Source organism: Rhodnius prolixus, unplaced genomic scaffold (genome assembly GCF_049639745.1).
Source record: "Rhodnius prolixus isolate KJV_2025 unplaced genomic scaffold, Rpr scaffold_2, whole genome shotgun sequence".
Classification (NCBI taxonomy): Eukaryota; Metazoa; Arthropoda; class Insecta; order Hemiptera; family Reduviidae; genus Rhodnius; species Rhodnius prolixus.
In genome coordinates, this window is record NW_027411592.1 from 25037971 (window position 1) to 25055198 (window position 17228).

A 17228-nucleotide genomic window follows, 5' to 3' on the forward strand; every position below is an offset into this window, starting at 1 on the left:
TTAATTAGTATGGTAAATAATTTTGGTATATTATTTTTTTATATCAAATCCAATGTTCATGTAATTTGTTTCTGTAAAACATGTGTACCACAGCGCCCTGATGAAGAATTATTCCCTAGATCGAAAGCTTGGCCAAAATAAAAATGATCAAGATTTGCAATAATCTTGCTTCCTTCTGTTCAGGTTTCTTATCAGATCCTTATAAATCTTGTGGGTATAACAATGATATCAATTTACTGAATAGTTATCAGTTTTTTTGAAAGACTCAGGAGTAGAAATAAATCTGAAACTTCTGAATAAAGCTGAAAATGTCTGTTGTGACTTTTCTTTTTTGGTTCCAATCAATTATCATTGTAATGAGAAAATGATGTAACAGATTTGGGGCTGATTATACTTCCTGAACTACACCACAATCATTGTGTAAGTAGAAGAGAAGATTGCCATTCTATGGATACGAATAGGGTGCTAGAGTTTAGGAAATCGTAGAGTGAAGATCGTTTCAAGCGAGATGGAGGATTATCGGAATAGATGGAATTGGATGGGGCTTAAGCAGTGGAATTGGGATCGCTTGCTATATTATTGCTGAAATTGAGGAAACGAGATAAAGAAAGACAACACTTTCGCATCAAAATGGCAACTTTTATAAAAGAAGTAACACGTTACATCATTTGTTTGTCCCCTTTCTTATTCCTAGTAAGTCGTAAATATCCCCTCAATTGCTGCGCCTTGCTACTTCTAAGATCACTAAAACATGATCTGTAAGAAACATGACGTAAACTGCAATATTGCTAGAGCGCAAGCGCATTGCTAGGGATTTTTGGCTCACAACACCAAACCATCTTCGCCGTCTTTAATACCAGAGTCCTTAACACAGGATTGATGTCCTACTTTAGCAATATTTCATTACTATGAATGAAATTTATGAACACTGAAATTGTTCTAAAAGTATCACCGTTCCACTATTTCAGAAGTAAAAGCTTCATTCCTTGAAATAATGTCAGTTGAATGTAACTTAAAGTAATTGAATTATTTCTTTGCAGAAAAATGTTCATTTTATTGTTAGCTAACTGAGAAAAGTAAATTTTAAAGATTTCCCTGGTGTAGACATATTTGAGTTTAAATGAATTTTGAGTTTTGTTGTGGATCCTGAGTCTTTACAGCCAATCCTGTAAATTTAGAGCAGGAGTGAGTGCATTTAATGTTTCATTTCTCTTACACATGTAAATTTTCCGATGTAACTTCAAGAGGAACAGCAGATTCGTGATAAGAGCCTTTATTCAGTGTTGATAGAATATCGCTTGGCAGAAGATAAGAAAAACTAACCAAAAATGTTCAGACCGTGTACTCGTGAAGGCTCTTCATTACTGCCTCTAGACCTAATGACTCGGGAGTGTAATAGGATGGCTGGAAATAATCTTAGTAACGAATAAATTCTGTAAAGAGGAGTAATGATCATTGCTGAATATTCTAAGGTTGGTCTAGATTCAGTGCAGTTCTCTGCATATTGAAGCTTGCAATGCTCCTACTTCTTTCGGTGACAACTACCGATTTATATCGTCATCTTTATCGCAGTGAAACGCAGTTCTATTAAAATGCTACCTGAACATCAATTTGGTTTCCGCGCATTTCATTCAACAACTCAACAGCTGCACCGTGTAATAGATACCATATCCTCTTCCTTGGAGCGTAAACAGTACTGTTCGGGTGTCTTTCTCGATGTGGCTCAGGCCTTTGATCGGGTCTGGCACTCGGGTTTACTGTACAAACTCAAAAATCATCTTCCTTTCACCTACTATCTGATCTTAAAATCTTATTTAACCGATCGGTACTGCCGCGTTCGTCAAGGGCAGGCCCTCTCATCCTTTATACCTATAAAAGCTGGAGTTCCTCAAGGAAACATACTGGGCCCTTTCCTTTTTCTAATATACACTGTTGACTTACCTCTTTCTCAAAATACAATAGTTTCAACATTCGCTGATGATACTGCTATACTTTCATCTCACTCCGATCCGGTGCAAGCCAGTCAAAATATTCAAACTCACTTAAAGCTTCTCGAAACCTGGTTCCGAAAATGGAAAATTAAAATTAATGAACAAAAGTCAGTAAACATTACGTTTACTCTAAGAAAATCTGCGAGTCCACCAGTTCAACTGGAACGGTGTAACGATTCCTCCAGCTGACGCAGTACGATACTTAGGACTGTACATTGACAAGAGACTCACATACTCGACTGAAACGACAAGACGTGAACAGACGCTACAAGCTACTTAGTAGACTACTTGACCGCAGATTCAAACTCGACGTGAATCACAAACTGACTATTTACAAGACCCTGTTAAGACCCATATGGACATACGGAGCAGAAGTGTGGGGCTCAACCAAACCCTCTAACTCCAAACGCCTACAGACATTACAATCCAAAATCCTACGGAAAATCCTGAATGCTCCATATTACATTTCTAACCTTACCATACACACTGACCTACACATCCCTTTTGTCACTAACCTAATAAAGTCTCGCTACCGCAACTTTTACAGCCTCCTAGCTCTCCATCCTAATCCTCTTGTCCAACAACTCTCCTCTCCTCACCTTCCCGACAATCCTCCTCGTCGCTTGAAGCGAAAATGGCCTAGAGATCTGTTGTGATTAAATCATTGCGAAAGAGTTTCACCAGTGGGTGATTGCTCTAACCATGTCATTACAAGAGAACTGAACCAGTAAGATCAAGTTTACTTGATGCAACAATTGTTGCAGTTGTAAATACACAAATAAAGTGAAAAAAAATAAAAATAAAAAAAGATTTAGAGAAATTGGTTATTAAGAGATAACAGAATTTTCTCTGCTATTGCGTTGAAAACATAATTCTAGAAATTTCTTATTTTAGCTAAATTCAAAGGCCGGGTCCTGTCCAGGACCTTTGGCTTGCCAAGCTACAATTCATCCATTAAGCGTTAGTAATGTATACATGCATCATGTATCTATTGGCTAAAGGTACCTCACCACCAGCTGTTGGGGTTCGTTTGTAGTTGAGATAACCTTAAATAAATATACAATCTGACCGACGACCACGCTTGCTCTAGTCAGGTTGTCTGGGGCTGAATAAAAGGGCGCTGGTGTGTACAAATTACGGTGATTTGTAGTTTATTTGGTGAGTTCAAACAACCAGTTCTGTTTTCTTACTAATTTATTAATTTTTAGTACAATGTTGTCTTTAATTTATTTAACTAAAGGCGATATTTTAGGATTGTCTCTAATATTTGCCCAATTCTATATTTCTATGGAGATGATACGTACAAATATACCGGATGATTGGTCATCATTCGAAACATTGTTTCATAGAAACCAATTTAGTGTCTATAAATTCATTAAATAATTAATGAATTAGTAAAATATTGCAATTATTTCCTCTTTTGATCTTACTGTATTAAGGTAGCACCAATCTAAAACTGAGTTTTCAGTCGGTATAAGAACCCAGAACACAAAACTCTTTTCAGTGCCAAATTTCTGAAACTAGATATACATGTATCTGAGGTAAAATAAGGTAAAAATGAGAGAAGAAAGCTGAACTTACTTCAGTAAGAAAACCTCTTTGCAGTAAATCAATGCTACAGCTTAAGGTATGAGCGTGTTGGGACATGAATATGGAAGCAGAAGGAACAATCAACTCCCAGCTGTATTCATGGAGAAAGATCGCCTAGTTTGGGGGTGGTAAATACCACTTGCCGCCCTTCCTTTACACTTTGAACACGTATTGACGCATGATAATCTTTTTTTTCTTAATAATTATTATATTATTTTGGGTATTTGTTATTGTAGTGTGGTCGTGTGATTTCCTAATGTACGAGTTGCTTAGACGATCGACTAAAAAGTGGCATTGTTAGTTAAAGACTTTGAAATAACTGAAGAACAACTTGAAATAACTGAAGAACACTTTGAAATAACTAAATTATACGAACAATTTACAATTAGAAATATATAATACACAAATATAATTTTACTTTTGGCCTATTATTTATTTACAATATTGCATGGCTGTCTGCTAACTTCAGGAGGTCGCCCAAAAAAAATTGTGTTCTCTTTGCAAAGTAATCTTAGGGTGGAAAAAAGACCTAGTTAACTAGCCTGCCTCACATTATTCAGAAACATTTTCCGAATCTTGAATGTATCTCCCTAACATAAAGACAGTTCATCTAAAAAACTTTCACAAACTTGCGTTTTATGCACAGACAAGGAATAACGCTTGCTGTTGATTTTTAAACTGAGTAATACTGCACAATATTCCATCAACTGCCGGAGCCATAAAAATGAAAGGTAGTCCTGAACCTGTAGACTCGAATTCTTTGAATGTTCAACACGTTATTAACGATATCCTGTTGGAAGATCTCACGGGGAAGAATGTTAGCTACTAAACCTTGGGTGATAAACCTGAAGATAATGTGTGTCTTTTATATGGTGAATGTTTACCGAATAAATTGCACGTTATGGCTGCCATTGTTTGTTCAATAATTTTTGTCATTATTTTCTTGTTTCGGTAAAAAAAATTAATTATCTTGCGGCCTTATGTCTATCATAATGCCTAAAATATTTAACTTTAGTCCTAGTTCTTTATTTCTAAACCTAGCCTCCTTCTTATTCCGTCCTTTTAGGTTTCTCTTTTACGATATTACTAGAGTATTTATCATGCAATTTAAGATGTCTTACTTTTACAGTGCCCGCTATATATTTATTAGCTTCTGTTGGGTACATTGCACAGCAATTTTATGTACGGAAGTTAGACTGTGTTAGTCTCCCCAGAATCTGCTTGATGGTTGATAGGTGAGGCTCACAGTTTTGCTTACTGGGTTCCGACGAAACTATTAAAAAACCTAAAACTGGGATGTTGTACTTGGTTAGAAACGTCTTGATTTACAATGCAGTGTGAGCCGGCGCGTTGTCTCGATGGAGAACTCATGACTTGTTCATTCACAAATCGGGTCGTTTTTTCCTTACTCTTGCACGGAGTTAAGCAAGCACCTCACGGTAGTAATGTTGATTAACTATAATCGAAATTTTCATCCGTTTTGGATGTGGAAGGGCGACCCGGGCGGTCATCATCTCCGATGTCTTCTCGGCCATCTTGGAAACGCTTGAACCACTCAAAAACTCACGCACGTGATTAACATTCATCTCCATAAACTTCTTTTAATAAAAGATAAGTTTCAGTAGCGGTTTTATCAAGTTTTGATGTGAAATTTCACGACAATTCGTTGCTCTACATGTGTAGTAGTATCATGTTTTCGGCAAAACGAAACTAACACATCTGCTACCGGTCGTTAAGATTTGGCGCATCCATAGTTTTTCTGTAGCAGCATCAGTCTCGTTATTTAATAGCCACACCTCGTATCTCCACTAATCCCCTCTTATCTCATCGATCTAGTCGACGAGGGGGAGAGTCCAGACGTTGTTCTAACGCAAATTGTAAATAATTTTAATGTTTTTAGATTAATGGGGTGAGAAAACCTACACTTTCATATCAGATTATTGGTCAGCGAGAAAGAGAGTTCATTGCATGGTGTAAACAATGTTCACAAAATGACCGTCTATATTCATTGATCACAAATTATGTCTAATTAACAATTCAGTTAAAAAAAAATTGGCACTATTTAAGGATAACGAGATAAGGGCGTGTTAACGAGAATTGGAAGAGTTAAGGTGAAGGAGTATGGGAATAGTGAGAGCCAGACGATGAATGATTGGTTGGATGAATAAAATATGTAGGCGAACTGGCCACCCCGCTGAGGGGGGCCCTGGGGCTCTTTGCACCATCTGGTCACGCCTGCGAGCCGCACATTTAATTGATTCTCACCCTTCTGTGACACATTTTTAGTTAACAACTTTTTCAATAGCCTCCTATCACGATGTTACGATTTATCGACGATGACATTTACCACTTGCTTCTTTTATCTCCTCATTTCTTTTATGGTAATTCATTTTTTTGATTTTTTTTATTCTTTGTGGCCACCGATATTATTTTTTGATAAAATTCTTTACTTTTTACGGCTTAAACTTTTAAATGGCCACTGTTGAACAATTGTACACCTTTAATAGCTTCACTTCCTGTTTTGAAACAAGTATTGCCTTCATATTTCACAGGTTTCACCAATTCTTTTGTACGAGGCTAACTCCTCCCCCATTGAATGCATAGCTTTGAGACCCCAAAAGATATATATCATACGAGATGTGGCTATTAAATAACGAAACTATTGCAGTAAAACATTTTATTTTAAATTTATTTCTTTCACAGCTTCAACGGACTAAAATCGTGTTCCTTTTAATGCAGAGTTGACTTTGGGAAACAGATAAAAGTCACACGGGGCCAGGTCAGGCGAATAAGGCGGATAGCCTAAAACTGGGATATTGTACTTGGCTAGAAACGTCTTGACAGACAATGCAGTGTGAGCCGGCGCGTTGTCTTGATGGAGAACCCGTGACTTGTTCTTCCACAAATCGGGTCGTTTTTTCCTTACTCTTCCACGGAGTTAAGCAAGCACCTCACGGTAGTAATGTTGATTAGTTACAATCGAAATTTTCATCCGTTTTGGACGTGGAAGGGCGACCCGGGCGGTCATCATCTCCGAAGTCTTCTCGGCCATCTTGGAAACGCTTGAACCACTCAAAAACTCGCGCACGTAGATGTTTTAATGCAGACACCTCTTACACAAACGACGGTTCCAGTCAGACCGATTTCTCTACAAACACGTGAGACGATGCAATCGAAAGAGAAGGCTTTATGCTGCACAGCTGTCTCGGTCGTTAAGATTTGGCGCATGCATAGTTTTTCTGTAGCAGCATCAGTCTCGTTATTTAATAGCCACACCTCGTATGTCATATGACAGCCCGAAACGAAAAGCACTTTATGAAAATCTACGTACGCGTTTAGACGCTACCTTGTACACGAAAAAAGGTAACAACAGTTGTGGAAAATGCCATTTTGGTACATTTTATCAAAGTTTTTTTTTATCAAAATCTAGTTTTTCAACGATACTTTTTGAGGATCAACCCTTATACAGCTACTGGACAGTTTAAATATTTAGTGTTGGTCCAATTAGCCGTTGCCTTTATCACAAACACCATTCTTCTGCCTACACTAGTTCGTAGTTCGTCACTTTCCTTTCGATTGAAAAGAAAAAGGTACACCTTGATTGTACTAAATAGTCTTTATCACTAAACACCATTCTTCTGCCTACACTAGTTCGTAGTTCGTCACTTGCCTTTCGATTGAAAAGAAAAAGGTACACCTTGATTGTACTAAATAGTCTTTATCACTAAACACCATTCTTCTGCCTACACTAGTTCGTAGTTCGTCACTTGCCTTTCGATTGAAAAGAAAAAGGTACACCTTGATTGTACTAAATAGTCTTTATCACTAAACACCATTCTTCTGCCTACACTAGTTCGTAGTTCGTCACTTTCCTTTCGATTGAAAAGAAAAAGGTACACCTTGATTGTACTAAATAGTCTTTATCACTAAACACCATTCTTCTGCCTACACTAGTTCGTAGTTCGTCACTTGCCTTTCGATTGAAAAGAAAAAGGTACACCTTGATTGTACTAAATAGTCTTTATCACTAAACACCATTCTTCTGCCTACACTAGTTCGTAGTTCGTCACTTTCCTTTCGATTGAAAAGAAAAAGGTACACCTTGATTGTACTAAATAGTCTTTATCACTAAACACCATTCTTCTGCCTACACTAGTTCGTAGTTCGTCACTTGCCTTTCGATTGAAAAGAAAAAGGTACACCTTGATTGTACTAAATAGTCTTTATCACTAAACACCATTCTTCTGCCTACACTAGTTCGTAGTTCGTCACTTGCCTTTCGATTGAAAAGAAAAAGGTACACCTTGATTGTACTAAATAGTCTTTATCACTAAACACCATTCTTCTGCCTACACTAGTTCGTAGTTCGTCACTTTCCTTTCGATTGAAAAGAAAAAGGTACACCTTGATTGTACTAAATAGTCTTTATCACTAAACACCATTCTTCTGCCTACACTAGTTCGTAGTTCGTCACTTGCCTTTCGATTGAAAAGAAAAAGGTACACCTTGATTGTACTAAATAGTCTTTATCACTAAACACCATTCTTCTGCCTACACTAGTTCGTAGTTCGTCACTTGCCTTTCGATTGAAAAGAAAAAGGTACACCTTGATTGTACTAAATAGTCTTTATCACTAAACACCATTCTTCTGCCTACACTAGTTCGTAGTTCGTCACTTTCCTTTCGATTGAAAAGAAAAAGGTACACCTTGATTGTACTAAATAGTCTTTATCACTAAACACCATTCTTCTGCCTACACTAGTTCGTAGTTCGTCACTTGCCTTTCGATTGAAAAGAAAAAGGTACACCTTGATTGTACTAAATAGTCTTTATCACTAAACACCATTCTTCTGCCTACACTAGTTCGTAGTTCGTCACTTGCCTTTCGATTGAAAAGAAAAAGGTACACCTTGATTGTACTAAATAGTCTTTATCACTAAACACCATTCTTCTGCCTACACTAGTTCGTAGTTCGTCACTTTCCTTTCGATTGAAAAGAAAAAGGTACACCTTGATTGTACTAAATAGTCTTTATCACTAAACACCATTCTTCTGCCTACACTAGTTCGTAGTTCGTCACTTTCCTTTCGATTGAAAAGAAAAAGGTACACCTTGATTGTACTAAATAGTCTTTATCACTAAACACCATTCTTCTGCCTACACTAGTTCGTAGTTCGTCACTTGCCTTTCGATTGAAAAGAAAAAGGTACACCTTGATTGTACTAAATAGTCTTTATCACTAAACACCATTCTTCTGTTTACACTAGTTCGTAGTTCGTCACTTTCCTTTCGATTGAAAAGAAAAAGGTACACCTTGATTGTACTAAATAGTCTTTATCACTAAACACCATTCTTCTGCCTACACTAGTTCGTAGTTCGTCACTTGCCTTTCGATTGAAAAGAAAAAGGTACACCTTGATTGTACTAAATAGTCTTTATCACTAAACACCATTCTTCTGCCTACACTAGTTCGTAGTTCGTCACTTTCCTTTCGATTGAAAAGAAAAAGGTACACCTTGATTGTACTAAATAGTCTTTATCACTAAACACCATTCTTCTGCCTACACTAGTTCGTAGTTCGTCACTTTCCTTTCGATTGAAAAGAAAAAGGTACACCTTGATTGTACTAAATAGTCTTTATCACTAAACACCATTCTTCTGCCTACACTAGTTCGTAGTTCGTCACTTTCCTTTCGATTGAAAAGAAAAAGGTACACCTTGATTGTACTAAATAGTCTTTATCACTAAACACCATTCTTCTGCCTACACTAGTTCGTAGTTCGTCACTTTCCTTTCGATTGAAAAGAAAAAGGTACACCTTGATTGTACTAAATAGTCTTTATCACTAAACACCATTCTTCTGCCTACACTAGTTTGTAGTTCGTCACTTTCCTTTCGATTGAAAAGAAAAAGGTACACCTTGATTGTACTAAATAGTCTTTATCACTAAACACCATTCTTCTGCCTACACTAGTTCGTAGTTCGTCACTTGCCTTTCGATTGAAAAGAAAAAGGTACACCTTGATTGTACTAAATAGTCTTTATCACTAAACACCATTCTTCTGCCTACACTAGTTCGTAGTTCGTCACTTGCCTTTCGATTGAAAAGAAAAAGGTACACCTTGATTGTACTAAATAGTCTTTATCACTAAACACCATTCTTCTGCCTACACTAGTTCGTAGTTCGTCACTTGCCTTTCGATTGAAAAGAAAAAGGTACACCTTGATTGTACTAAATAGTCTTTATCACTAAACACCATTCTTCTGCCTACACTAGTTCGTAGTTCGTCACTTGCCTTTCGATTGAAAAGAAAAAGGTACACCTTGATTGTACTAAATAGTCTTTATCACTAAACACCATTCTTCTGCCTACACTAGTTCGTAGTTCGTCACTTGCCTTTCGATTGAAAAGAAAAAGGTACACCTTGATTGTACTAAATAGTCTTTATCACTAAACACCATTCTTCTGCCTACACTAGTTCGTAGTTCGTCACTTGCCTTTCGATTGAAAAGAAAAAGGTACACCTTGATTGTACTAAATAGTCTTTATCACTAAACACCATTCTTCTGCCTACACTAGTTCGTAGTTCGTCACTTGCCTTTCGATTGAAAAGAAAAAGGTACACCTTGATTGTACTAAATAGTCTTTATCACTAAACACCATTCTTCTGCCTACACTAGTTCGTAGTTCGTCACTTTCCTTTCGATTGAAAAGAAAAAGGTACACCTTGATTGTACTAAATAGTCTTTATCACTAAACACCATTCTTCTGCCTACACTAGTTCGTAGTTCGTCACTTTCCTTTCGATTGAAAAGAAAAAGGTACACCTTGATTGTACTAAATAGTCTTTATCACTAAACACCATTCTTCTGCCTACACTAGTTCGTAGTTCGTCACTTTCCTTTCGATTGAAAAGAAAAAGGTACACCTTGATTGTACTAAATAGTCTTTATCACTAAACACCATTCTTCTGCCTACACTAGTTCGTAGTTCGTCACTTTCCTTTCGATTGAAAAGAAAAAGGTACACCTTGATTGTACTAAATAGTCTTTATCACTAAACACCATTCTTCTGCCTACACTAGTTCGTAGTTCGTCACTTTCCTTTCGATTGAAAAGAAAAAGGTACACCTTGATTGTACTAAATAGTCTTTATCACTAAACACCGTTTTCCAGCCTAAACTAGCCACCTTATTTTATAGTTATTGGTAATGAATAGAATAAAAATTATTTAGTCCAGTTCTAACAATCAATGCCCCAACTAGCCCTTGTTATTGCCGAAAAACAAATTCTTCTCCTAAACTTTATTTTTTCCGTATTTTTTGCAATGAGTGAAATGAAAAAAAGTCTTGGCCAGTTTAAGCAATTAAAACTGGCTTTTAAGGAGTCGTCCTCACTAAACTCAGTATCGTCTTACCCCTTGGGCTTGTTCAATTCTTTTTTTACAGAACTTTTGCACCTACTTGCGAAGTGTCCTTCTTGGTCACACCTAAACCATTTTGCTTTTCTCGCCGGACATTCGGCCCTGGCCCGTTCATGGTTACTTCTCCAATAATCTTCACATTTCCTTCTGTTACCCCTACTTCTCCCACGTATCACCCTTTCTTTCTTTTGTTTCCTCAGATCTTGCTCTTTAGATTCAAATTTCGCCGATCTTCCAATATTATTTATATATTCTTGTTTTAATTCTTTCCATAGCTCTAGCCAACTGGTACGTCTGATCTAATTTCACTGGCTCTCCGGAATCCAGCCCACCTGGCTATCGCATGCGAACTTCTTTCTCTAGCTTACTGAGTCTCGCTTTCCCTAAAATTCTGTCCCATAACCTCTCATCTAAACTAGGTCCGTATTTACAATCTTCACTAAGCGATTTTAATCCGCTTAAAAATGCAGTAAGTGACTCTTCCCCAGTTCTTACAGCCTGTTTAAATTCAATCCTGGCTTTTTGGGTTTTTTACCAATCTTTCAGAGCGTCTGAATAATCACAACTATCCGGCTGTCTAGCTAAGAACCCATTTTGTTTTCTTATTTCTTTGCGGGCCATACTCGTACCTCCAAGTCCCTTCACCTCGCATCTCCTTTCAAGCTGGTCTAAATATTGCTCTAGACTCACCTTTGCCCGGTTAAATGGGTCAAAAAAAGGGTAAAAAAAGCTTTTATCCCGGCTTATTGTACATTTCTTTGTACATATTATTTATTTTTTGGGACATATGTTCTACTTATTAATTGGTTCAATTACGAGTATATGGTATGAGTATAATAATTAAATCGTTTCATAAAATTTGTGATCAATTGCAATAAAACTTTAAGCAGAATTTTCTTATTAATGCTAGAAACTCCTCTTGTGGAAGACTGTACAAGGAGCTGAGCTATGTTTTAGGAGAAAATATGTCTATGAACAATGAGTACTCTCTAGATCAGATCTCCTGGATTATGAAAGCCAGAGGTGAACTTATGTATCTTAATTATAGATTTTTTAGAGATGGTGAAGATTCCCTCTGTTCTTTGTGCGATATGTCCTTGCCAGAGAATACTTATCATTTTCCCGCTGAGTGTCCGGCACTTAAGCAGTTTCGCATTCGCTTTTTTGAAAAGGAGAGTCTCACAAAAGAGCAGCTAATAACATATCTAAATGGTTATCGAAAATGGAAACCAATTATAAATTTTTGTAAATACGCTTGGAATTTCCGTCATAATTACCTAATTCAATCAGAAAATAAATAATGGTATAATGCAATATGTTCTGTAATTTTTTTGTGATTTTAAATTATAATTAAAGTTTAAAGTAATTTTTGTAATGTTTAAGTATATTATTGTAGGCAACAATTCCATGGACGGTCTTTTGGACCCAGTGTATGTCTTATTTTTTATGTTTAAGAATGAAATAACTTTTGTATTTATTGCTTTTTTTTTCTAAAAAAATAAAAGGCTTTATTATTATTAATAATTAAATACAACTGAAATATACTTCCAAACATTCGGAAGTACTTAAACTCTGATTGAATATTCAGCGCGATATTTCGTTGTCGAATAGGTTGTCTCACTCAGAATTCATCTATCTCTAACATTCACATAAGCACAGACGTTTTGTACTGTTTTTCGAGCTAAGAATACCTAAAAATTGCGAAAACCATTGATGAACATAATGCAACAGTGAAAGAAAGCAAAAAAAAAATGATTTAAATTAAATTGAACAATCAGCTGTGAAAAGTGATTGTACAGAAATGTCAACTTTTATCAGAAATCCTATGTGAAGTTCGGTTATACACCGAAAGTGTAGGTGGTCTATGCAATTTGACTTCCTGTACAGCAGGTGAGGGTGACATGACTCGGTTTTTGGTATCAGCAGACAGGCGCTTTGATGGGGTTTGTTTTGGTAAAAGAGTGAATGAGAATAAACGACATCTGACAGTTACCTACAATAGTGTTTTGCTAGTTTAGTGATTGTACGCGCCCGGTCCTCCTGTTACTGATAGTACCCCAGCAGCCACTGCCATTGGTCCTGCGATCCTTGCTTCACTATTGAAGCTGACACATACTCGCCCATCACTATTGTTACCACACGTTATTTCCCCCTCCACACACTCTTTTAGTACAACTATTGTTCTCTTATTGATAGCATCATTTTATACCGCCTTCTTTCTAACAAAGATTAACAGCCACATATTCCATTCATTTCAATTTTTGTTTGATATAAGGATTTGAATCCCATATACATATAGAATTAAATCCCGTATTCATGGAGAATGGTATTGATTTCATTAAAATTAATAACACACAATAAAAGGAAGGGATTATCTCAGTGCTTTGCGTACTAGATTCCCCACGCGGAGGTCTCTGCAGCTGCTGGTCCTTAGATTTGCTTTTCCTAGGAGCTTTTTACAGCCTCACCAACCAGTTACAGGCAGTGTTTATAACGAGAGAACATGGTCTGGAGACTGGCTGTCTACTAAAAAAAAGCTCCAAGTGCCAATGATCTAAGATGTTGACGCGTCTTAAATAACAAAAGGAAAACCAAAAATTGTACAAACTGTTAGCAAATATGTGCCTATAAATTTTGAGGCAAGACAAATAGAAATATTAAATTAGGCGGCACAAACATAACCACATGATATCTGAATAAACACAATAATTAAGAATTTGTTATTTAATAGAAATTAATTTAAAACTAAATTTTTTTGCCGCAAGTTCTACAATTTATCTGATTTATATGCGGCACTTCAACAATTTAGGTAAATTGATTTATTTCAAATACAAATATCTTAATATTAATATGGATGACCCGAATCTCACGTTTTTGGAGATTGAAAAAGGGATTTAACTAAATTTCAAAATTATCCCTAATGTTCAAAATGAAAGGGGCTTTCTAACTGGGTGAAATCTTCTTTCTGTACTTAACTTTGCAGTTCAACTGAAGATATGTTATGTACATGTTTTGGCAGAACGTAGGATACCTGACTTTTCTTGTATACTTTCTACAGTTGAAATAAAAATCAACTTTATTCGATGGCTTCGTGAATATTTGTTTTTTAGCGAACGGGATAAAAATATTTTTGTAATGTCTGTTGCATCTAAATTGCTTTACTTTAATGTTATCTAAGTTATCAAGTATTCTCGATAAGTTTTAAAAGTTCTATGACTTTCTGCTTAAACTTTGGAGTCTAGGCAGAACACTACATCGGAAAAGTTAATATGATCAAGAATTTTTAATTTTTACAATTTTAATTACTTACCCAGATGAATAACGCATTCGACGGAAACAATACTACATGCAACCGTTTCAGATAACAGATTTTGGTTATCTTTGACCATCTATTTCCTAGATATGCAACTACCATCCTAAACTCTACTTCTAGATTTGGTAACTTAAAATTATAAAAAAGAGCCTATACAAAATTAAGGATATATTTGGCAAGTTGTACATGTCCTCAGTAAAAATAAAGTGATTCACTTTCCAGAGGTGTGTCGCAGATCCCAAGTTTTGAACATTGCACAGCAGCATACAAGATATTCAAGCTTTATTCAACAGATTCAACAAGTATTCGTTTTTTATCTTGGGATAGAATTTGTAATTTAACTTTTAGTTTTGTGTTATAACGGTACAATTTATATGATATCATCGTATTTAAGATGTTTGACAAAAGGCCCACATAATGTTCTTTTGACGAAGAGTCTGTGGCACTAACTAATAGACATGTGCAAGTTCGCCAAGACCTCAGGCCAGAAAGCAGATATCACATCACATCGGGGGCCGTATGTTGTACATGCCTGAACTAGAATGTACATGGAAACCAGGATAGATAGATAGCTACCTTAAACGCACAACACCCGTAAAGGAAGGTACACAATAGAAAGTACTGCAGTTCCTCGCCCACCCTTCATCGCCGAAGGAGCACCCGGGCTGTACCCGAGTAGCTGGGAGAATTGCAGAATGTCCGTAGACTAGTGAACCTCGGGGAGGGTATGCTCCCCATGCTTTGATTGTACTTTAGATTAACGTTAGTTTGGTAAATAGTTAGTCTGAAATGCGTTTTAACTCAGTACCTCAGCTAGGTCATTACATACGAACTGAGGACGCCTAATCTGCAACCCAATCAAGATCATACTCTAACAATACAAGCGCCACTGTTATCGTTACAATAAAAAAAGAGACTTAAATGTGCTGTAGAATGAAATTACCAGCAGTGAAACCGAGTGTCATACCTTGTCAATCAAGGCAATATCCAGAGTGTTCCACTTAGCCCACTGTATGGTGTCTTGTGGTAGGTAGGTACCTTCAACATGTGTAAAACCGCTTTTCAAGATTACAAATTCAATAATTAAACTTCAGAGGGTGTTTTATTTTATTATTTTAGAGTCAGGAAATTATTTTCATTCACTATTTAATGGACAAATATTTTATAATAGATTGTTTTCACTTTTGTTGCAGTCGTTGGGAAACAGCAGATACATTAGGGCGAAAAGTGAGTACATTACGCTTTCAAACATTGTATTGTTTCTTGCCTATTCTTATACTCTTATGACTAAAAAAACAGTAATCTTTACCCGACCAATTTCCATTGATGAGGATATTTACAGTGAAATTGGAAATATGTTAATTAAGGAATTTCCTAAACGTGAAGGTTAACAGTTTTTAAGTAAGTGCCTTGTAATTAAAAAAACAAAATGTTTAAATACATTTTAATTTACGTTACAAAATCAATATAAGATAAATTATTTAGTGTTAGCCCTGAAGATGACTAAATCTCTTGGTCGAAATACTTGTGAACAATAAATAAAGAATAAGACAGAAATTGGCAATAATTTCGATTCTTTCCAGGATGAATCAAAGTCAGCAAAAAAGATGAATAGTAAAAAGTAAAGTAAGCAAAGTAATTGCCTATTTTTTCAGGCGGGCTTTACGTCCAACTACTTATTAGGAGTCGTGGACGGCCAATTAGCAGACATACTTTATTGTAAATTTCTTTTATTAACCATTAAATAAATTCCAAGGCCTGCTTTGCAGGGCTCGCCTCTAACCGCTCGGCTACCGTGGCGCCTAGATGAATAGTACTCGTATTCCGTAAGAATTCAACTTTAATTGATTTAACATACTAACTTTGTTGGCGATGGAGGGTGAACCACTATTTTTCAAGCTGACCCGCATCTTTCTGGTGACAGGGATTTAAATCTGTTCAATTGTTAGGCGGCATTGAAGGCGCTGAATTCATGCGTTTTCACTTCCAGAATGGTCTTATAATGTGCTAGAATACTGGAAGATGTTCTTCTGGTCTCGGTGCCGGGTCGTATAACGTGGAGAAAAATGGGCAGTCGAATCGGATGCCCCCTTTATCGATCTCGAACCAGCTGTTAACATGTTGTCTAAGATATGTCTGTCGGCTAATCAGGCGTGGTTGGCTCTTCACACCACTCATGGATGAGCTCCCTGGATTGTCGATTCAGGATTTCTCTATAATTCTTTGGCGAATTTCTCACAGTTCCTGGTAAATTTAGCGATCATCCCCCTCTAATCGAAAGAGCCACTGAATGGATTTTTAATTTATTTTTGTTGATTCCCTAGAAAACAGTCTCAACTATTTTCTTAAAACTCTCTGTACTCGCTGTAATCATGCTGTTTTAGCATATTCATAACTTTTTTCCCCAGCAAAGAAAGAAGAGTCCATGTGTGTGTGGGGGATGGAATTTCACCGCCATTAGTAACCCATCACTGAATGGATTTCTCTTCTTTCTCAGATTTATCAAACAACGCTTTTTACCATATTCTTTGATCTTAATACATGCACCATTTCATTTCATTTGCATGATTATACTTGGAAATTAAATTAGGAGCATTTTGAGATTGGATAGGGTAGGTTAAAAATGTAATTTCGTAGTAATTTGCAGTTTTACAATGTGATCAATGTTAGGAAACATTTTGATTATGTAATAAAATAAAATTTTGATAAAATGAAATGCATATAAGTTGCAGCCTCGAGCATTGCAGCAAGAGAAAGTAGAAACAAGATATTTACGGCTTTTCACCAAACCTGAAACAATGTAACATTAAATCTTAGAATGAGGGAATCAAAGGGGCCATTTGAATGTAAGAATTTTATAAATTCAATTGGTGTAGGATTTTAGAATTCAAGCCGTTCTGAAGAGGCGGCG

General features: G+C 36.4%; 1 protein-coding gene across 2 annotated transcripts in view; it reads left to right on the forward strand.

Moving 5' to 3' along the window:
• LOC141449304 (uncharacterized) overlaps positions 1–17228 on the forward strand; it is a 455386-nt gene that overhangs the window by 67793 nt on the left and 370365 nt on the right. The window contains exon 2 of one of the 2 annotated variants that reach the window (XM_074118586.1): positions 15511–15544. The exons of the other annotated variant lie outside the window; for it this stretch is intronic. The gene's annotated coding sequence lies outside the window, so the exon portion shown is untranslated. The remainder of the gene's footprint in view (positions 1–15510; positions 15545–17228) is intronic. 2 annotated transcript variants of the gene reach the window in all.